At 32.0% G+C, this 25,557-nt stretch overlaps 1 protein-coding gene across 6 annotated transcripts in view; it reads right to left on the bottom strand.

Annotated features, from left to right (window-relative positions):
* Window positions 1-25,557, bottom strand: part of LOC134686962 (DNA polymerase zeta catalytic subunit-like) — a 193,362-nt gene that overhangs the window by 155,034 nt on the left and 12,771 nt on the right. For 3 of the 6 annotated variants that reach the window (XM_063546850.1, XM_063546847.1, XM_063546848.1), the window contains exon 3: window positions 5,442-5,562. The exons of the other annotated variants lie outside the window; for them this stretch is intronic. The gene's annotated coding sequence lies outside the window, so the exon portion shown is untranslated. The remainder of the gene's footprint in view (window positions 1-5,441; window positions 5,563-25,557) is intronic. 6 annotated transcript variants of the gene reach the window in all.

The following is a 25,557-nucleotide window of genomic DNA, read 5'->3' as shown; positions in this document are numbered from 1 at the left end:
CACTGTACAAATCCTTAGTGTTTCTATTTTCTTTTCTACAACAGACTGAACAGTAAACATGGTAAAATGACCCCTTCAAGGCCCTTGTCTGTGGGAGGGTTGGTCAGACAGAATCAAGCTTGAATTGCCCCAACTGTTTAGGGTTCAACCACTGGGGTCGTATAAAGCTGTGCCCTGCGGAGCACCTGGTTCATTTTATAATAAAAAGGTTCAAATAATATGCATTTTGTTCTTATTACAGAGAAAAATCAAAAATTTAAAAATTGCCACAAAAAAAGCATCAATGCAAAATATGATAAAACTTATATCAATAGTTTTTATAAGTTAAATTTATTCAGATTGGTCTTCTTCATCTTTATTGAAAGTAAGTAAAAAAGTTTAGTTGTGGAACAGTTTTTTTCTCCGAAAATAGGTAAAACTTGATAAAAATGGGAAAATCATCAAAATTTGGTACTTTACAAGGGCTGTATAAAACTAGAGGCTCCAAAGAGCCTGTGTCGCTCACCTTGTCTATGTGAATATTAAACAAAGGACACGGATGTATTTATGACAAAATTCTGTTTTGGTGATAGGGATGTGTTTGTAGATCTTACTTTTCTAAACATGCTTGCTGCTTACAATTATCTCTATCTATAATGAACTTGGCCCAATAGCTTCAGTGGAAAATGTTAGTGAAAAATTTAAATTTTACGAAAATTGTTAAAAATTAACTAAAAAGGGCAATTAATCCTTAGGGGGTCAATTGACCATTTTGGTCAGGTTGTCTTACTTTGTTGTACCGGGGTACATTATTGCTGTTTACAGTTTATCTCTATTTATAGTAATATTCAAGATAATAACCAAAAAGAGCAAAGTTTCCTTAAAATTACCAATTCAGGGGCAGTAACCTAACAACCATTGAACGGGTTGTCCGATCCATCTGAAAATTCCAGGGAAGATAGATCTTGACCTGATAAACAATGTAACCCTTGTCAGATTGGCTCTAAATTCTTTGGTTTTTGAGTTATTCCCCTTTTAAAGTGTCCTGTACCAAGTCAGGATGATGGTTATAGTTATATTATTGTTCGTTTCTCTGTGTTGCATTTTATAACGTTGAGTCGTTTGTGTTTTCTCTTATTATTGAGATATTGAGTTAAGACGTGGCACGGTACTTGTCTATCCCAAATTCATGTATTTGGTTTTCATGTTATATTTGTTATTCTCGTGGCGTTTTGTCTGATGCTTGGTCCGCTTCTGTGTGTGTTGCGTTTCCGTGTTGTGTCGTTGTTCTCCTCTTATATTTAATGCGTTTCGTTCGGTTTTTGTTTGTTACCCCAATTTTGTTTTTTGTCCATGGATTTATGAGTTTTGAACAGCGGTATACTACTGTTGCCTTTATAAGCCAAAAACTGCATTTTACCCCTATGTTCCATTTTTAGCTGTGGCAGCCATCTTTGTTGGTATGCGGTGTCACCGGACACAATTTTTAAGCTAAATGTACCCCAATGATGATTGTGGCCAAGTTTGGTTTAATTTGTCCTAGTAGTTTCAGAGGAGAAGATTTTTCTAAAAGATAATTAAGATTTACGAAAAAAAATTAAAAATTGACTATAAAGGGCAATAACTCCTTAGCGGGTCAATTGATCATTTTGATCGTGTTGACTTATTTGTAGATCTTACTTTGCTGAACATTTTTGCTGTTTACAGTTTTTCTCTATCTATAATAACATGCAAGATAAAAACCAAAAACAGCAATTACCAATTCAAGGGCAGCAACCAAACAACAGGTTGTCTGATTCATCTGAAAATTTCAGGGCAGATAGATCTTGACCTGATAAATACTTTTACCCAGTGTCGAATTTGCTCTTTATGATTTGGTTTTTGAGTTATAAGCCAAAAACTGCATTTTACCCCTATGTTCTATTTTTATCAGTGGCGGCCATCTTGGTTGGTATGCCGGATCACCGGACACAATTTTAATACCCCAATGATGATTGTGGCTAAGTTTGGTTAAATTTGGCCCAGTAGTTTAAAAGGAGAAGATTTTTGTAAATGTTTACCGACGACGGACCCAGTGATGAGAAAAGCTCACTTGGCCCTTTGGGCCAGGTGAGCTAAAAAAAAAGTGCACCACCACTTGATTTTTCTTTACCAATTATTGTTTTACAGTCATATAAATCCAAAAATCAGGTTGAGAAAAAATGTTTAATTCTAGAAATGTTTGGCCCCTCAGGTGTACATTCATTTAGTCATCACTGGCTGCTGTTATATGAACTTGAGAGTTATTTCTCTTTAAACAAAAATGAGTATCTCATCAAACATTGAATTCTTGGTGTTCTTTGATACGCTAAATCTAACATGGATTTTGATTTTGTATATTGGCTCATAAATACAGTAGTATACCATAATTCATGAATAGATTGAGAAAAAAAATCAGGGTTTCAAACTAAAACTGAGGAAAACTCTTCAAATGTAAGAGGAGAACTAAGACAATACAGAAACACAACACTAAAATGTAACACACCTAGAAACGAACAATATAACAATGGCCATTTTCCTGACATTTGTAGAAAAAAAATGGTGGGTTGAACCTAGTTTTGTGGCTAACCAAACCTCCTGCTTTTATGGCACTGTTAAATATAACATTAAAATGACAACATTACATGACAGGACTACAATACAACAAGAGTGCACACACTGAAATGTCTCGCCTTCTTAACTAATCATTGATATTATGTTGATAGTCGTAAGTATAAAGCTTTATTACAACTGTCACATAAACTTAAAATTAACCAAGATAGCTAAACAAAGACCAATGAACCATGAAAATGAGGTCAAGGTTGTGATGCCAGGCAGACATGCACAGCTAACAATGCTTTCACACATTAAATATAGTTGACCTATTACTTATAGTTTAAGAAAAATAGACCAAATCACAAAAACTTAACACTGTGCAATGAACCGTGAAATTAAGGTCATGGTCAAATAAAACGTGCGGGACTGTCATATAGATCATAAAATATTTCCATACACCAAATATAGTTGACCTTCGGCATATAATATTAGATTAAAAGACCAAAACTCAAAAACTTAACTATAACCACTGAACCATGAAAATAAGGTCACGGTCAAATGACAGCTGCCCGCTAGACATATACACCTTACAATCATTCCATACAACAAATATAGTAGACCTATTGCATAAAGTATAATAAAAACAGACCAAAACACAAAAACTTAACTTTAACCACTGAACCATGAAAATGAGGTCAAGGTCAAATGACATCTGCCCGCTAAACATGTACACCTTACAAGCATTCCATACAACAAATATAGTAGACCTATTGCATAAAGTATAAGAGAAACAGACCAAAACACAAAAACTTAACTATAACCACTGAACCATGAAAATGAGGTCAAGGTCAGGTGACACCTGCCAGTTGGACATGTACACCTTACAGTCCTTCCATACGCCGAATATACTAGCCCTATTGCTTATAGTATCTGAGATATGGACTTGACCACCAAAACTTAACCTTGTTCACTGATCCATGAAATGAGGTCTAGGTCAAGTGAAAACTGTCTGATGGGTATGAGGACCTTACAAGGTACGCACATACCAAATATAATAATCCTATTACTTATAATAAGAGAGAATTCAACATTACAAAAAATCTGAACTTTTTTTTCAAGTGGTCACTGAAACATGAAAATGAGGTCAAGGACATTGGACATGTGACTGACGGAAACTTCGTAACATGAGGCATCTGTATACAAAGTATGAAGCATCCAGGTCTTCCAGCTTCTAAAATATAAAGCTTTTAAGAAGTGAGCTAACGCTGCCGCCGCCGCCGTAGCCTCCGCCGTAGCCTCCGCCGCCGGATCACTATCCCTATGTCGAGCTTTCTGCAACAAAAGTTGCAGGCTCGACAAAAACTAGAGGCTCTAAAGAGCCTGTGTCACTCACCTTGGTCTATGTGAATATTCAACAAAGGACACGGATGGTTTCATGACAAAATTGTGTTTGGTGATGGTGATGTGTTTGTAGATCTTACTTTACTGAACATTCTTGCTGCGTACAATTATCCCTTTCTATAATGATTGGCCCAGTAGTTTCAGTGGAAAATGTTAGTAAAAATTTACAAATTGACTATAAAGGGCAATTACTCCTGAGGAGGTCAATTGGCCATTTTGGTCAGGTTGACTTATTTTTAGGTCTTACTTTGCTGTAAATTATTGCTGTTTACAGTTTATCTCTATCTATAATAATATTCAAGATAATAACAAAAAACGGCAAAATTTCCTTAAAATTACCAATTCAGGGGCAGCAATTACCAATTCATCTGAAAATTTCACAGCAGATAGATTTTGACCTGATGAACAAAATGGCATTTTGCCCTCTTGTTCTATTTTTAGCCATGGCGGCCATCTTGATTGGTTGGCTGGGTCATCGGACACAATTTTTGAACAAGATACCCCAATGATGATTGTGGCCAAGTTTGATTATATTTGGCTCAGTAGTTTCAGAGGAGAAGATTTTTGTAAAAGATAACTAAGATTTACGAAAAATGGTTAAAAATGGACTATAAAGGGCAATAACTCCTAAAGGGGTCAACTGAACATTTTGGTCCTGTTGACTCATTTGTAAATCTGTTTTTGCTGAACATTTTTGCAGTTGACAGTTTATCTCTATCTATAATAATATTCAAGATAATAACAAAAAACAGCAAAATTTCCTTAAAACTACCAATTCAGGGGCAGCAACCCAACAACCAGTTGTCCAATTCATCTGAAAATTTCAGGACAGATAGATCTTGACCTGATTAACAATTTTACCTCTTGTCAGATTTGCTCTAAATGCTTTGGGTTTTGAGTTATAAGCCAAAAACTGCATTTTACCCCTATGAACTATTTTTAGCCATGGCGGCCATCTTGGTTGGTTGGCTGGGTCACGGGACACAATTTTAAAACTAGATACCCTAATGATGATTGTGGCCAAGTTTGATTTTATTTGGCCCAGTAGTTTCAGAGAAGATTTTTGTAAAAGTTGACGGCAGAAAACGGACGCCAAGTGTTGAGTAAAGCTCACTTGGCCCTTTGGGCCAGGTGAGCTAAAAAGGGAGAACATATAGGACAGAGAATTTTATAATAGCTATCAAAAAGTACCAGGTTTATAATTAAAAAGGCCAGAGTCGCGTTTTGTCCACACAAGACTAACCAGTGATGCTCTTATCATAAAAGTTTCAAAAGCCTAAAAACTAACAGTATAATACAAATCTTTATTGTTCACCTCTTATGAAGTCATTTGGATTGATTATCTACCCTTCATACATTATACACAAAGTATAACATACCGTTCCCTCAAACCTGACAATATCAAACAAATCTTTATTGTTCACCCCAGATGAAGTCATTTGGATTGATTATTTTCCCTTTATACATTATACACAAAGAAAACCTACCGTTACCTCAAACATGACAATATCAAACGAATCTTTATTCTTCACGCCCTATGCAGTCATTTGGATTGATTGTCTCCCCTTTATACATTATACACAAAGTAAAACCTACGGTTCCTCAAACCTGACAATATAAAAAAAATCTTTATTATTCACCCCCTATGAAGTCATTTGGATTGATTATCTCCCCTTTATACATTATACACAAAGTAAAACCTACCGTTACCTCAAACCTGACAATATCAAACGAATCTTTATTGTTCACTCCTTATGAAGTCATTTGGATTGGTTATCTCCCCTTAATACATAATACACAAAGTATAACCTACCATTACCTAAAAACTAACAGTATAAAACAAATCTTTATTGATCACCTCTTATGAAGTCATTTGGATTGATTATCTACCCTTAATACATTATACCATAGTATAACCTACAATTACCTTAAACCTAACAATATCAAACAAATGTTTATTGTTCACCCCCTATAAAGTCATTTGGATTGATTATCTCCCCTTTATACATTATACACAAAGTAAAACCTATCGATACCTCAAACATGACAATATAAAACGAATCTTTATTGTTCACCCCTTAAGAGGTCATTTGGATTGATAACCTCCCCTTTATACATTATACACAAAGTAAAACCTACCGTTACCTCAAACATGACAATATAAAACGAATCTTTATTGTTCACCCCTATGAAGTCATTTGGATTGATTATCTCCCCTTTATAAATTATACACAAAGTAAAACCTACTGTTACCTCAAACATGACAATATAAAACAAATCTTTATTGTTCACCCCCTATGAAGTCATTTGGATTGATTATCTCCCCTTAATACATAATACACAAAGTATAACCTACCATTACCTAAAAACTAACAGTATAATACAAATCTTTATTATTCACCTCCTATGAAGTCATTTGGATTGATTATCTACCCTTCATACATTATACACAAAGTATAACCTACTGTTACCTCAAACCTGACAATATCAAACAAATCTTTATGTTCAACCCAGATGAAGTCATTTGGATTGATTATCTTCCCTTTATACATTATACACAAAGTCAAACCTACCGTTACCTCAAACATGACAATGTAAAACGAATCTCTATTGCTCACGCCCTATGAAGTCATTTGGATTGATTATCTCCCCTTAAAACATTATATGCAAAGTATAACTTACCGCTACCTCAGATATAACAGTATAAAACAAATGGTTTTTTTCAACCCCTATAAAGTCATATTGATTATCTCCCCTAAATACATGATACACAAAGAATAACCTACTGTTACTTCAAACCTGACAATATAAAACAAACCTCTATTGTTCACCCCTTATGAAATCATTTGGATTGATTATCTCCCCTTTATACCTTATTCACAAAGTAAAACCTATTGATACCTCAAACATGACAATTTAAAACGAATCTTTATTATTACCCCCTATGAAGTCATTTGGATTGATTATCTCCCCTTTTTACATTATATACAAAGTATTACCTACCATTACAGCAAAGATAACAGTATAAAACAAACCTTTATTTTTCACCCCTTATGAAATCATTTGGATTGATTATCTCCCCTTTATACCTTATTCACAAAGTAAAACCTATCGATACCTCAAACATGACAATATAAAAGGAATCTTTATTATTACCCCCTATGAAGTCATTTGGATTGATTATCTCCCCTTTTTACATTATAAAAAAAGTATTACCTACCATTACAGCAAACATAACAGTATAAAATTAATCTTTATTGTTCACCCCCGATGAAGTCATTTAGATTGATTATCTCCCCTTAATACATAATACACAAAGTATAACCTACCATTACCTAAAAACTAACAGTATAATACAAATCTTTATTGTTCACCTCCTATGAAGTCATTTGGATTGATTATCTACCCTTCATACATTATACACAAAGTATAATCTACCCTTACCTCAAACATGACAATATAAAACAAATCTTTATTGTTCACCCCTTATGAAGTCATTTGGATTGATTATCTCCCCTTAATACACAATACACAAAGTATAACCTACCATTACCTCAAACATGACAATATAAAACGAATCTTTATTGTTCACCCCTTATGAAGTCATTTGGATTGATTATCTCCCCTTTTTACATTATGTACAAAGTATTACCTACCATTACAGCAAACATAACAGTATAAAATCAATCTTTTTTGTTCACCCCCTATGAAGTCATTTGGATTGATTATCTCCCCTTAATACATAATACACAAAGTATAACCTACCATTACTTAACCAGATGCTCCGCAGGGCGTAGCTTTATACGACCGCAGAGGTTGAACCCTGAACGGTTGGGGCAAGTATGGACACAACATTCAAGCTGGATTCAGCTCTAAATTTGGATTGTGATTAAATAGTTGACACAGCATAGGTTTCTGACACAGAATGAATGTGTTCTAATGAAATTAAAATTTTTGTTTTCTCTTAGAGCAATTCACTATGCTGTTGAATATTATTCCTCTCAAAAAAAATGTTAAGAAATTTTCTTTTTATTTATGAAATTTCAAATGAGAAAATTGAACCCAATTTTTTTAATCACATCCCCCTTTCCCTTATTCCAAAACTAATCTCAATTAAAATTTCTAATGGAGTTTGCAACAATTACTTCTCATTTAAATACATCATAAAATATTAAGATGTAAAAAAAACTGCTTGTTATCACTGAATGGTAAAGATTATTTTAATTTATCAGTTGGTAGTAAAAAGTAAATATACATTGTATATTGTATATATAACAAAGATTTAAGTTGATTCTGGACAAAGAAAGATAACTCCAAATAAAAAAAATTCTTACAATTAGATATTTCTTGCTTACTATTCTGGACAAAGAAAGATAACTCTAATTAAAAACAAAATTGCTATTTCACAATATTTTGCAATAAGATATTTCTTGCCATTGCGCAATACTGTGCAACTGAAAAGACTTGCTATTGCACAAAACTTAATATAATAATTTTAGATCCTGATTTGGACCAACTTGAAAACTGGGCCCAGAATCAAAAATCTAAGTACATTTTTAGATTCAGCATATCAAAGAGGCCCAAGAATTCAATTTTTGTTAAAATCAAACTTAGTTTAATTTTGGACCCTTTGGACTTTAATGTAGACCAATTTGAAAACAGGACCAAAAATTAAGAATCTACATACACAGTTAGATTTGGCATATCAAAGAACCCCATTTATTCAATTTTTGATGAAATCAAACAAAGTTCAATTTTGGACCCTTTTGGCCCCTTTTTCCTAAACTGTTGGGACCAAAACTCCCAAAATCAATACCAACCTTCCTTTTATGGTCATAAACCTTGTGTTTAAATTTCATAGATTTCTATTTACTTATACTAACGTTATGGTCCGAAAACCAAGAAAAATGCTTATTTGGGTCCCTTTTAGGCCCCTTATTCCTAAACTGTTGGGACCTAAACTCTCAAAATTAATACCAACCTTCCTTTTGTGGTCATAAACATTGTGTTTAAATTTCATTGATTTCTATTTACTTAAACTAAAGTTATTGTGCAAAAACCAAGAATAATGCTTATTTGGGCCCTTTATTGGCCCCTAATTCCTAAACTGTTGAAACCAAAACTCCCAAAATCAATCCCAATTTTTCTTTTGTGGTCATAAACCTTGTGTCAAAATTTCATAGATTTCTATTAACATAAACTAAAGTTATAGTGCGAAAACCAAGAAAATGCTTATTTGGGCCCTTTTTGGCCCCTAATTCCTAAAATGTTGGGACCAAAACTCCCGAAATCAATAACAACCTTCCTTTTATGGTCATAAACCTTGTGTTAAAATTTCATAGATTTCTATTCACTTTTACTAAAGTTAGAGTGCGAAAACTAAAAGTATTCGGACGACAACGACGACGACGACGCCAACGTGATAGCAATATACGACGAAATTTTTTTCAAAATTTGCGGTCGTATAAAAAAGGGAACTAAAGATATATATTGGATGTTAATACCTAAAGTGGTTCCTAATGGGGAGAAAAAGTGGAATGAAATTTTGGAACTTAATGAATTGGAATGGAGAGAAATTTTCAAACTTCCTTTTGCAGTTACTAATAACACAAAATTACAATGGTTACAGTTTAGAGTAAATCATAGAATATTAGCTACAAACAAATTTTTGTGTAAAATTAATGTCATAAATAGTCCGCTATGTAATTTTTGTAAGGAAGAAATAGAAACTATAGAACATGTTCTAAAAACTTGAATATCTGTATGTTTGTTAAAATTATTATTTTAATATGATAAATACATGTATTTGTGGTCCTTATTTTTGAACTTTTATTATGTTATTTTTTATTGCAAATGAAAAAGGCCCAAGAATTCAATTTTTGTTAAAATCAAACTTAGTTTAATTTGGACCCTTTGGACCTTAATGTAGACCAATAAGAAAACGGGACCAAAAGTTAAGAATCTACATACACAGTTAGATTCGTCATATCAAAGAACCATGATTATTCAATTTTGATGAAATCAAACAAAGTTTAATTTTGGACCCTTTGGGCCCCTTATTCCTAAACTGTTTGGACCAAAACTCCCAAAATCAATACCAACCTTCCTTTTATGGTCATAAACCTTGTGTTTAAATTTCATAGATTTCTATTTTCTTATACTGATGTTATGGTGCGAAAACCGAGAAAAATGCTTATTTGTGTCCCTTTTAGGCCCCTTATTCCTAAACTGTTGGGACCTAAACTCCCTAAATCAATACCAACCTACCTTTTGTGGTCATAAACATTGTGTTTAAATTTCATTGATTTCTATTTACTTAAACTAAAGTTATTGTGCGAAAACCAAGAATAATGCTTATTTGGGCCCTTTTTTGGCCCCTAATTCCTGAACTGTTGAAACCAAAACTCCCAAAAATCAATACCAACCTTTCTTTTGTGGTCATAAACCTTGTGTCAAAATTTCATAGATTTCTATTAACATAAACTAAAGTTATAGTGATAAAAACCAAGAAAATGCTTATTTGGGCCCTTTTTGGCCCCTAATTCCTAAAAAGATGGGACCAAAACTCCCAAAATCAATACCAACCTTCCTTTTGTGGTCATAAACCTTGTGTTAAAATTTCATAGATTTCTATTCACTTTTACTAAAGTTAGAGTGCGAAAACTAAAAGTATTCGGACGACGACGACGACGACGACGACGACGCCAACGTGATAGCAATATAGGACGAAAATTTTTTCAAAATTTGCGGTCGTATAAAAACTAACAGTATAATATAAATCTTTATTGTTCACCTCTTATGAAGTCATTTGGATTGATTATCTACCCTTAAAACATTATACACAAAGTATAACCTACCGTTACCTCAAACCTGACAATTTCAAACAAATGTTTATTGTTCACCCCCTATGAAGTCATTAGGATTGATTATCTCCCCTTTATACATTATACACAAAGTTAAACCTATCAATACCTCAAACATTACAATATAAAAGGAATCTTTATTGTTCACCCCTTATGAAGTCATTTGGATTGATAATCTCCCCTTTATAGTAAAACCTACCTTTACCTCAAACCTGACAATATAAAACGAATCTTTATTGTTCACCCCCTATAAAGTCATTTGGATTGATTATCTCCCCATTATACATTATACACAAAGTAAAACCTACCGTTACCTCAAACATGACAATATAAAACGAATCTTTATTGTTCACCCCTTACGAAGTCATTTGGATTGATTATCTACCCTTAATACATAAAACACAAAGTATAACGTACCTTTACCTAAAAACTAACAGTATAATACAAATCTTTATTGTTCACCTCTTATGAAGTCATTTGGATTGATAATCTACCCTTAATACATAATACACAAAGTATAACCTACCATTACCTAAAAACTAACAGTATAATACAAATCTTTATTGTTCACCTCCTATGAAGTCATTTGCATTGATTATCTCCCCTTTATATATAATACACAAAGTAAAACCAACTGTTACCTCAAACATGACAATATAAAACGAATCTTTATTGTTCACGCCCTATGAAGTCATTTGGATTGATTATCACCCCTATATACATTATACACAAAGTAAAACCTACCGTTACCTCAAACCTGACAATATAAAACGAATATTTATTGTTCACCCCCTATGAAGTTATTTATTATCTCCCCTTTGTGCATTATACACAAAGTAAAACCTACCGTTACCTCACATGAAAATATAAAACAAATCTTTATTGTTCACGCCCTATGAAGGCATTTGGATTGATTATCTCCCCTTTAAACATTTTAAAGAAAGTGAAACCTACCATAACCTCAAACCTGACAACAATGTAAAACAAATCTTTATTGTTCACCCACTATGAAGTCATTTGGAATAATTATCTCCCTTTTAGACATCATACACAAAGTAAAACCTACCATAACCTCAAATATAACAGTATAAAACAAATGGTTTTTTTCAACCCCTATAAAGTCATATTGATTATCTCCCCTAAATACATGATACACAAAGAATAACCTACTGTTACCTCAAACCTGACAATATAAAACAAACCTTTATTGTTCACCCCTTATGAAGTCATTTGGATTGATTATCTCCACTTTATACATTATAACCAAAGTAAAACCTACCTTTATTTCAAACATGACAATATCAAACAAATCTTTATTGTTCACCCCTTATGAAGTCATTTGGATTGATTATCTCCCCTTAATACATAATACACAAAGTATAACCTACCATTACCTAAAAACAAACAGTATAATACAAATCTTTATTGTTCACCTCTTATGAAGTCATTTGAATTGATTATCTACCCTTAATACATAATACACCAAGTATAACCTACCTTTACCTCAAACCTGACAATTTCAAACAAATGTTTATTGTTCACCATCTATGAAGTCATTTGGATTGATTATCTCTCTTTTATACATTATAAACAAAGTAAAACCTACCATTACCTCAAACCTGACAATATAAAACGAATCTTTATTGTTCACCCCAGATGAAGTCATTTGGATTGATTATCTCCCCTTTATACATTATACACAAAGTAAAACCTACGGTTACCTCAAACATGACAATATAAAACGAATCTTTATTGTTCACCCCTTATGAAGTCATTTGGATTGATTATCTCCCCTTAATACATAATACACAAAGTATAATGTACCATTACCTAAAAACTAACAGTATAATACAAATCTTTATTGTTCACCTCTTATGAAGTCATTTGGATTGATTATCTACCCTTAATACATTATAAACAAACTATAACCTACCGTTACCTCAAACCTGACAATTTCAAACAAATGTTTATTGTTCACCCCCTATGAAGTCATTTGGATTGATTATCTCCCCTTTATACATTATACACAAAGTAAAACCTATAGATACCTCAAACATGACAATATGAAACGAATCTTTATTGTTCACCCCTTATAAAGTCATTTGGATTGATAATCTCCCCTTTATACATTATACACAAAGTAAAACCTACCATTACCTCAAACCTGACAATATAAAACGAATTTTTATTGTTCACCCCAGATGAAGTCATTTGGATTGATTATCTCCCCTTTAAACATTATACACAAAGTAAAACCTACCATTACCTCAAACATGACAATATAAAACAAATCTTTATTGCTCACCCCTTATGAAGTCATTTGGATTGATAATTTCCCCTTTAAACATTATACACAAAGTAAAACCTACCATTACCCCAAACATGACAATATAAAACGAATCTTTATTGTTCAAGCCCTATGAAGTCATTTGCGCTGCAAATGTATGCACCTGTCCTAAGTCAGTAATCTGATGTACAGTAGTTGTCGTTTGTTTATGTAACATATACGTGTTTCTCGTTTCTCGTTTTGTTTATATAGATTAGACCGTTGGTTTTCCCGTTTGAATGGTTTTACACTAGTAATTTTGGGGCCCTTTATAGCTTGTTGTTCGGTGTGAGCCAAGGCTCCGTGTTGAAGGCTGTACTTTAACCTATAATGGTTTAATTTTTAAATTGTTATTTGGATGGAGAGTTGTCTCATTGGCACTCACACCACATCTTCCTATATCTATTTGGATTGATTATCTCCCCTTTATAAATTATCCACAAAGTAAAACCTACCATAACCTCAAACCTGACAATATAAAAGAATCTTTATTGTTCACACCCTATGAAGTCATTTGGATTGATTATCTCCCCTTTATACATTAAACACAAAGTAAAACCTACCATTACCTCAAATCTGACAATATAAAACGAATTTTTCTTGTTCACCCCCTATGAAGTCATTTGGATTGATTATCTCCCCATTATACATTAAACACAAAGTAAAACCTACCGTTACCTCAAACATGACAATATAAAACGAATCTTTATTGTTCACCCCTTATAAAGTCATTTGGATTGATTATCTCCCCTTAATACATAATACACAAAGTAAAACCTACCGTTACCTCAAACATGAAAATATAAAACCAATCTTTATTGTTCACCCCTTCTGAAGTCATTTGGAGTAATTATCTCCCTTTTATACATTATACACAAAGTAAAACCTACCGTTACCTCAAACATGACAATATAAAACGAATCTTTATTGTTCACCCCTTACGAAGTCATTTGGATTGATTATCTCCCCTTAATACATAATACACAAAGTATCACGTACCATTACCTAAAAACTAACAGTATAATACAAATATTTATTGTTCACCTCTTATGAAGTCATTTGAATTGATTATCTACCCTTAATACATATTACACAAAGTATAACCTACCATTACCTAAAAACTATCAGTATAATACAAATCTTTATTGTTCACCTCCTATGAAGTCATTTGGATTGATTATCTCCCCTTTATATATTATACACAAAGTGAAACCTACTGTTACCTCAAACATGACAATTTAAAAAACAAATCTTTATTGTTCACTCCCTATGAAGTCATTTGGATTGATTATCTCCCATTTATACATTATACACAAAGTAAAACCTACCGTTACCTCAAACCTGACAATATAAAACAAATATTTATTGTTCACCCCCTATGAAGTTATTGATTATCTCCCCTTTATGCGTTATACACAAAGTCAAACCTACCATTACCTCACAAGAAAATATAAAACAAATCTTTATTGTTCAAACCCTATGAAGTCATTTGGATTGATTATCTCCCCTTTAAACATTTTAAAGAAAGTGAAACCTACCATTACCTCAAACCTGACAACAATGTAAAACAAATCTTTATTGTTCACCCACTATGAAGTCATTTGGAGTAATTATCTCCCTTTTATACATCATACACAAAGTAAAACCTACCATAACCTCAAATATAACAGTATAAAACAAATGTTTTTTTTCAACCCGTATAAAGTCATATTGATTATCTCCCCTAAATACATGATACACAAAGAATAACCTACTGTTACCTCAAAACTGACAATATAAAACAAACCTTTATTATTCACCCTTTATGTAGTCATTTGGATTGATTATCTCCCCTTTATACATTATACCCAAAGTAAAACCTACCATTACCTCAAACATGACAATATAAAACGAATCTTTATTGTTCACCCCTTATGAAGTCATTTGAATTGATTATCTCCCCTTAATACATAATACACAAAGTATAACCTACCATTACCTAAAAACTAACAGTATAATACAAATCTTTATTGTTCACCTCCTATGAAGTCATTTGGATTGATTATCTACCCTTCATACATTATACACAAAGTATAACCTACCATTACCTCAAACATGACAATATAAAACAAATCTTTATTGTTCACACCTTATGAAGTCATTTGGATTGATTATCTCCCCTTAATACATAATACACAAAGTAAAACCTATCGTTACCTCAAACATGACAATATAAAACGAATCTTTATTGTTCACCTCTTATGAAGTCCTTTGGATTGATTATCTACCCTTAAGGTGGTATGGGTGTCTTTCGCCATCTTGGATTGTAAAAAACAGAGAATCTAAGGTCCGTATTTTCTATCAAATTAGCACAATTTGATGCAAGAAGGCAGATATTTCATGTGTTTTTACATTTAAAAGATCCAATTTATAAGAATATAACTTATAAATATAAATATATGTACAAGTGTAGATTATTTTTGGTTGTTTTTAAATATTTTGAAATTGTCATTTTAAGGGGAGATAACTCTAAAACAGTGCATTTTCTGTTGGATTGTTCATGGAATTTTCCTAAATTGTATTTTAGCCGGAAAAAACGTACGGTGACCCTATCTTTTCTTTTGATATTATCAAAGCATTGTTTGAAAGCTATATTTTCCTAATTTATTTTACAATTCTATCATTTCGTTTAGTTTCTATTCACAAAATGGTGTTTTTTCCTGTATAATCCATACAAAATGTGTCATTTTGTCACGACCCGTAGCTTGAAAAAATGCACGGTGACCTATCATTTTTATAATATTTTTTAACATGTATCAATAGATACTACATTTTGGCAAAGTATGAACAAATTCTATCATTTTTATTTTAGACTCCCATACCACCTTAATACATTATACACAAAGTATAACCTACGGTTACCTCAAACCTGACAATTTCAAACGAATATTTATTGTTCACCCCCTATGAAGTTATTTATTATCTCCCCTTTATGCATTATACACAAAGTAAAACCTACCGTTACCTCACATGAAAATATAACACAAATCTTTATTGTTCAACCTCTATAAAGGCATTTGGATCGATTATCTCCCCTTTAAACATTTTAAAGAAAGTGAAACCTACCATTACCTCAAACCTGACAACAATGTAAAACAAATCTTTATTGTTCACCCACTATGAAGTCATTTGGAATAATTATCTCCTTTTTATACATCATACACAAAGTAAAACCTAGCATAACCTCAAATATAACAGTATAAAACAAATGGTTTTTTTCAACCCCTATAAAGTCATATTGATTATCTCCCCTAAATACATGATACACAAAGAATAACCTACTGTTACCTCAAACCTGACAATATAAAACAAACCTTTATTGTTCACCCCTTATGAAGTCATTTGGATTGATTATCTCCACTTTATACATTATACCCAAAGTAAAACCTACCTTTACCTCAAACATGACAATATCAAACGAATCTTTATTGTTCACCCCTTATGAAGTCATTTGGATTGATTATCTACCCTTTAATCATAATACACAAAGTATAACCTACCATTACCTAAAAACTAACAGTATCATACAAATCTTTATTGTTCACCTCTGATGAAGTCATTTGGATTGATTATCTACCCTTAATACATTATACACAAAGTATAACGTACCTTTACCTCAAACCTGACAATTTCAAACAAACGTTTATTGTTCACCCCTATGAAGTCATTTGGATTGATTATCTCACCTTTATACATTATACACAAAGTAAAACCTATCGTTACCTCAAACATGACAATATAAAACGAATCTTTATTGTTCACGCCCTATGAAGTCATTTGGATTGATCATCTCCCCTTTATACATTATACACAAAGTAAAACCTACCATTACCTCAAACCTGACAATATAAAACGAATCTTTATTGTTCTACCCCTATGAAGTCATTAGGATTGATTATCTCCCCTTTATACATTATACACAAAGTAAAACCTACCGTTACCTTAAACATGACAATATAAAACGAATCTTTATTTTTCACCCCTTATGAAGTCATTTGGATTGATTATCTCCCCTTAATACATAATACACAAAGTATAACCTACCATTACCTAAAAACTAACAGTATAATACAAATCTTTATTGTTCACCTCTTATGAAGTCATTTGGATTGATTATCTACCCTTAATACATTATACACAAAGTATAACCTACCATTACCTCAAACATGACAATATAAAACGAATCTTTATTGTTCACCCCTAATGAAGTCATTTGGATTGATAATCTCCCCTTTATACATTATACACAAAGGAAAACCTACCATTACCTCAAACATGACAATATAAAACGAATCTTTATTGTTCACGCCCTATGAAGTCATTTGGATTGATTATCTCCCCTTTATACATTATACACAAAGTAAAACCTATCATTACCTCAACCTTGACAATATAAAACAAATCTTTATTGTTCACCCCCTATGAAGTCATTTGGATTGATTATCTCCCCTTTATACATTATACACAAAGTAAAACCTATCGATACCTCAAACATGATAATATAAAACAAATCTTTATTGTTCACCCACTATGAAGTCATTTGGATTAATTATCTCCCCTTTATACATTATACACAAAGTAAAACCTACCGTTTCCTCAAACATGACAATATAAAACGAATCTTTATTGTTCACGCCCTATGAAGTCATTTGGATTGATTATCTCCCCTTTATACATTATACACAAAGTAAAACCTACCATTACCTCAAATCTGACAATATAAAAGGAATCTTTATTGTTCACCCCCTATGAAGTCATTTCGATTGATTATCGCCCCTTTATACATTATACGCAAAGTAAAACCTATCGATACCTCAAACATGATAATATAAAATGAATCTTTATTATTCACCCCATATGAAGTCATTTGGATTGATTATCTCCCGTTTAAACATTATACACAAAGTAAAACCTACCATTACCTCAAATCTGACAATATAAAACGAATTTTTATCGTTCACCCCCTATGAAGTCATTTGGATCGATTATCTCCCCTTTATACATTATACACAAAGTAAAACCTACCGTTTCCTCAAACATGACAATATCAAACAAATATTTATTGTTCACCTCTTATGAAGTCATTTGGATTGATTATCTACATATGTACCCTTAATACATTATACACAAAGTATAACCTACCGTTACCTCAAACCTGACAATTTCAATAAAATGTTTATTGTTCACCCCCTTATGAAGTCATTTGGATTGATAATCTCCCCTTTATACATTATACACAAAGTAAAACCTACCATGACAATATAAAAAGAAATTATTATTGTTCACCACCTATGAATTTATTTGGATTGATTATCTCCCCTTTATACATTATACACAAAGTAAAACCTACCATTACCTCAAACCTGACAATATAAAACGAATCTTTATTGTTCACCCCCTATGAAGTCATTTGGATTGATTATCTCCCCTTTATACATTATACACAAAGTAAAACCTACCGTTACCTCAAACATGAAAATATAAAACGAATCTTTATTGTTCACCCCTTCTGAAGTCATTTGGATTGATTATCTCCCCTTTAAACATTATACACAAAGTAAAACCTACCATTTCCTCAAATCTGACAATATAAAACGAATTTTTATTGTTCACCCCCTATAAAGTCATTTGGATTGATTATCTCCCCTTTATACATTATACACAAAGTATAACCTACCGTTACCTCAAACCTAACAATTTCAAAAAAATGTTTATTGTTCATCCCCTTATGAAGTCATTTGAATTGATAATCTCCCCTTTATACATTATACACAAAGTAAAACCTACCATTACCTCAAACATGACAATATAAAAAGAAATTATTATTGTTCACCACCTATGAAGTCATTTGGATTGATTATCTCCCCTTTATACATTATACACAAAGTAAAACCTACCATTACCTCAAACCTGACAATATAAAACGAATCTTTATTGTTCACCCCCTATGAAGTCATTTGGATTGATTATCTCCCCTTTATGCATTATACACAAAGTAAAACCTACTGTTACCTCAAACATGACAATATAAAACGAATCTTTATTTTTCACCCCTTATGAAGTCATTTGGATTGATTATCTCCCCTTAATACATAATACACAAAGTATAACGTAACATTACCTAAAAACTAACAGTATAATACAAATCTTTATTGTTCACCTCTTATGAAGTCATTTGGATTGATTATCTACCCTTAATACATTATACACAAAGAATAACCTACTGTTACCTCAAACCTGAGAATTTCAAACAAATGTTTATTGTTCACCCCCATATGAAGTCATTTGGATTGATTATCTCCCCTTTATACATTATACACAAAGTAAAACCTACCATTACCTCAAACCTGACAATATAAAACCAATCTTTATTGTTCACCCCCTATGAAGTCATTTGGATTGATTATCTCCCTTTTAAACATTTTAAACAAAGTGAAACCTACCATTACCTCAAACCTGACAACAATGTAAAACAAATCTTTATTGTTCACCCACTATGAAGTCATTTGGAGTAATTATCTCCCCTTTATACATTATAGGCAAAGTAAAACCTATCGCTACCTCAAACATGATAATATAAAACGAATCTTTATTGTTCACCCCTTATGAAGTCATTTGGATTGATTATCTCCCCTTTATTCTTAATACACAAAGTAAAACCTACCGTTACCTCAAACATGACAATATAAAACAAATCTTTATTGTTCACGCCCTATGAAGTCATTTGGATTGATTATCTCCCGTTTAAACATTATACACAAAGTAAAACCTACCGTTACCTCAAACATGACAATATAAACCAAATCTTTCTTGTTCAACCCCTATGAAGTCATTTGGATTGATCATCTCCCCTTTAAACATTTTAAACAAAGTGAAACCTACCATTACCTCAAACCTGACAACAACGTAAAACAAATCTTTATCGTTCACTCACTATGAAGTCATTTGGAGTAATTATCTTCCTTTTATACATCATACACAAAGTAAAACCTACCATTACCTCAAATATAACAGTATAAAACAAATGTTTTTTTTCAACCCCTATAAAGTCATATTGATTATCTCCCTTAAATACATGATACACAAAGAATAACCTACTGTTACCTCAAACCTGACAATATAAAACAAACCTTTATTGTTCACCCCTTATGAAGTCATTTGGATTGATTATCTCCCCTTTATGCATTATACACAAAGTAAAACCTACCGTTACCTAAAACATGACAATATAAAACGAATCTTTATTGTTCACCCCTTATGAAGTCATTTGGATTGATTATCTCCCCTTTATACATTATACACAAAGTAAAACCTACTGTTACCTCCAACCTGACAATATAAAACGAATCTTTATTGTTCACACCCTATGAAGTCATTTGGATTGATTATCTCCCCTTTATACATTATACACAAAGTAAAACCTACCATTACCTCAAATCTGACAATATAAAACAAATGTTTATTGTTCACCCCCATATGAAGTCATTTGGATTGATTATCTCCCCTTTATACATTATACACAAAGTAAAACCTACCATTACCTCAAACCTGACAATATAAAACCAATCTTTATTGTTCACCCCCTATGAAGTCATTTGGATTGATTATCTCCCTTTTAAACATTTTAAACAAAGTGAAACCTACCATTACCTCAAACCTGACAACAATGTAAAACAAATCTTTATTGTTCACCCACTATGAAGTCATTTGGAGTAATTATCTCCCCTTTATACATTATAGGCAAAGTAAAACCTATCGCTACCTCAAACATGATAATATAAAACAAATCTTTATTGTTCACCCCTTATGAAGTCATTTGGATTGATTATCTCCCCTTTATTCTTAATACACAAAGTAAAACCTACCGTTACCTCAAACATGACAATATAAAACAAATCTTTATTGTTCACGCCCTATGAAGTCATTTGGATTGATTATCTCCCGTTTAAACATTATACACAAAGTAAAACCTACCGTTACCTCAAACATGACAATATAAACCAAATCTTTCTTGTTCAACCCCTATGAAGTCATTTGGATTGATCATCTCCCCTTTAAACATTTTAAACAAAGTGAAACCTACCATTACCTCAAACCTGACAACAACCTAAAACAAATCTTTATCGTTCACTCACTATGAAGTCATTTGGAGTAATTATCTTCCTTTTATACATCATACACAAAGTAAAACCTACCATTACCTCAAATATAACAGTATAAAACAAATGTTTTTTTTCAACCCCTATAAAGTCATATTGATTATCTCCCTTAAATACATGATACACAAAGAATAACCTACTGTTACCTCAAACCTGACAATATAAAACAAACCTTTATTGTTCACCCCTTATGAAGTCATTTGGATTGATTATCTCCCCTTTATGCATTATACACAAAGTAAAACCTACCGTTACCTCAAACATGACAATATAAAACGAATCTTTATTGTTCACCCCTTATGAAGTCATTTGGATTGATTATCTCCCCTTTATACATTATACACAAAGTAAAACCTACTGTTACCTCAAACCTGACAATATAAAACGAATCTTTATTGTTCACACCCTATGAAGTCATTTGGATTGATTATCTCCCCTTTATACATTATACACAAAGTAAAACCTACCATTACCTCAAATCTGACAATATAAAACAAATTTTTCTTGTTCACCCCTATGATGTCATTTGGATTGATTATCTCCCCTTTAAACATTATACACAAAGTTAAACCTACCATTACCTCAAATCTGACAATATAAAACGAATCTTTATGGTTCACCCCCTATGAAGTCATTTGGATTGATTATCTCCCCTTTATACATTATACACAAAGTATAACCTACCGTTACCTCAAACCTGACAATTTCAAACAAATGTTTATAGTTCAACCCCTTATGAAGTCATTTGGATTGATAATCTCCCCTTTATACATTATACACAAAGTAAAACCTACCATTACCTCAAACATGACAATATAAAAAGAAATTATTATTGTTCACCACCTATGAAGTCATTTGGATTGATTATCTCCCCTTTATACATTATACACAAAGTAAAACCTACCATTACCTCAAACCTGACAATATAAAACGAATCTTTATTGTTCACCCCTTCTGAAGTCATTTGGATTGATTATCTCCCCTTTAAATATTATACACAAAGTAAACCTACCATTACCTCAAACATGACAATATAAAAAGAAATTATTATTGTTCACCACCTATGAAGTTATTTGGATTGATTATCTCCCCTTAATACATTATACACAAAGTAAAACCTACCATTACCTCAAACCTGACAATATAAAACGAATCTTTATTGTTCACCCCTTATGAAGTCATTTGGATTGATTATCTCCCCTTAATACATAATACACAAAGAAAAACCTACCGTTACCTCAAACATGAAAATATCAAAGGAATCTTTATTGTTCACCCCTTCTGAAGTCATTTGGATTGATTATCTCCCCTTTAAATATTATACACAAAGTAAACCTACCATTACCTCAAACATGACAATATAAAAAGAAATTATTATTGTTCACCACCTATGAAGTTATTTGGATTGATTATCTCCCTTTAATACATTATACACAAAGTAAAACCTACCATTACCTCAAATCTGACAATATAAAAGGAATCTTTATTGTTCACCCCCTATGAAGTCATTTGGATTGATTATCTCCCCTTTATACATTATACACAAAGTATAACCTACCGTTACCTCAAACCTGACAATTTCAAGCAAATGTTTATTGTTCAACCCCTTATGAAGTCATTTGGATTGATAATCTCCCCTTTATACATTATACACAAAGTAAAACCTACCATTACCTCAAACATGACAATATAAAAAGAAATTATTATTGTTCACGACCTATGAAGTCATTTGGATTGATTATCTCCCCTTTATGCATTATACACAAAGTAAAACCTACTGTTACCTCAAACATGACAATATAAAACGAATCTTTATTTTTCACCCCTTATGAAGTCATTTGGATTGATTATCTCCCCTTAATACATAATACACAAAGTATAACGTACCATTACCTAAAAACTAACAGTATAATACAAATCTTTATTGTTCACCTCTTATGAAGTCATTTGGATTGATTATCTACCCTTAATACATTATACACAAAGAATAACCTACCGTTACCTCAAACCTGACAATTTCAAACAAATGTTTATTGTTCACCCCCATATGAAGTTATTTGGATTGATTATCTCCCCTTTATACATTATACACAAAGTAAAACCTACCATTACCTCAAACCTGACAATATAAAACCAATCTTTATTATTCACCCCCTATGAAGTCATTTGGATTGATTATCTCCCCTTTAAACATTTTAAACATGGTGAAACCTACCATTACCTCAAACCTGACAACAATGTAAAACAAATCTTTATTGTTCACCCACTATGAAGTAATTTGTAGTAATTATCTCCCCTTTATACATTATAGGCAAAGTAAAACCTACCGCTACCTCAAACATGATATTATAAAATGAATCTTTATTGTTCATCCCTTATGAAGTCATTTGGATTGATAATCTCCCTTTAAACATTTTAAACGAAGTGAAACCTACCATTACCTCAAACCTGACAACAATGTAAAACAAATCTTTATTGTTTACCCACTATGAAGTCATTTGGAGTAATTATCTCCCTTTTATACACCATACACAAAGTAAAACCTACCATTACCTCAAATATAACAGTATAAAACAAATGGTTTTTTTCAACCCCTATAAAGTCATATTGATTTTCTGCCCTAAATACATGATACACAAAGAATAACCTACTGTTACCTCAAACATGACAATATAAAAAGAAATTATTATTGTTCACGACCTATGAAGTCATTTGGATTGATTATCTCCCCTTTATGCATTATACACAAAGTGAAACCTACCGTTACCTCAAACATGACAATATAAAACGAATCTTTATTGTTCACCCCTTATGAAGTCATTTGGATTGATTATCTCCCCTTAATACATAATACACAAAGTATAATGTACCATTCCCTAAAAACTAACAGTATAATACAAATCTTTATTGTTCACCTCTTCTGAATGCATTTGGATTGATTATCTACCCTTAATACATTATACACAAAGTATAACCTACCGTTACCTCAAACCTGACAATTTCAAACAAATGTTTGTTGTTCACCCCCCTATGAAGTCATTTGGATTGATTATATTCCCTTTATACATTTACACAAAGTAAAACCTACGATTACCTCAAACCTGACAATATAAAACGAATCTTTATTGTTCACGCCCTATGAAGTTATTTGGATTGATTATCTCCCCTTTATTCATTATACACAAAGTAAAACCTACCATTACCTCAAACCTGACAATATAAAACGAATCTTTATTGTTCACCCCCTATGAAGTCATTTCGATTGATTATCGCCCCTTTATACATTATACGCAAAGTAAAACCTATCGATACCTCAAACATGATAATATAAAATGAATCTTTATTATTCACCCCTTATGAAGTCATTCGGATTGATTATTTCCCCTTTATATATTATACACAAAGTAAAACCTACCATTACCTCAAATATAACAGTATAAAACAAATGGTTTTTTTTCAATCCCTATTAAGTCATATTGATTATCTCCCCTAAATACATGATACACAAAGAATAACCTACTGTTACCTCAAACATGACAACATAAAACGAATCTTTATTGTTCACCCCCTATGAAGTCATTTGGATTGATTATCTCCCCTTTATACATTATACACAAAGTAAAACCTACCATTACCTCAAACATAACAACATAAAACGAATCTTTAATGTTCAGGCCCTATGAAGTCATTTGGATTGATTATCTCCCCTTTATACATTATACACAAAGTAAAACCTACCATTACCTCAAACCTGACAATATAAAACGAATCTTTATTGTTCACCCACTATGAAGTCATTTGGAGTAATTATCTCCCTTTTATACATCATACACAAAGTAAAACCTACAATTACCTCAAATATAACAGTATAAAACAAATGTTTTTTTTTCAACCCCTATTAAGTCATATTGATTATCTCCCCTAAATATATGATACACAAAGAATAACCTACTGTTACCTCAAACATGACAATATAAAACAAACCTTTATTGTTCACCCCTTATGAAGTCATTTGGATTGATTATCTCCCCTTTATACATTATACACAAAGTAAAACCTACCATTACCTCAAACATGACAACATAAAACGAATCTTTATTGTTCACCCCCTATGAAGTCATTTGGATTGATTATCTCCCCTTAATACATTATACACAAAGTAAAACCTACCATTACCTCAAACATGACAACATAAAACGAATCTTTAATGTTCAGG

This window comes from Mytilus trossulus, chromosome 10 (genome assembly GCF_036588685.1).
Source record: "Mytilus trossulus isolate FHL-02 chromosome 10, PNRI_Mtr1.1.1.hap1, whole genome shotgun sequence".
Taxonomy (NCBI): domain Eukaryota; kingdom Metazoa; phylum Mollusca; class Bivalvia; order Mytilida; family Mytilidae; genus Mytilus; species Mytilus trossulus.
The sequence above is the reverse complement of the archived record's forward strand: the minus strand, read 5'-3'. Positions and strand labels throughout refer to the sequence as shown.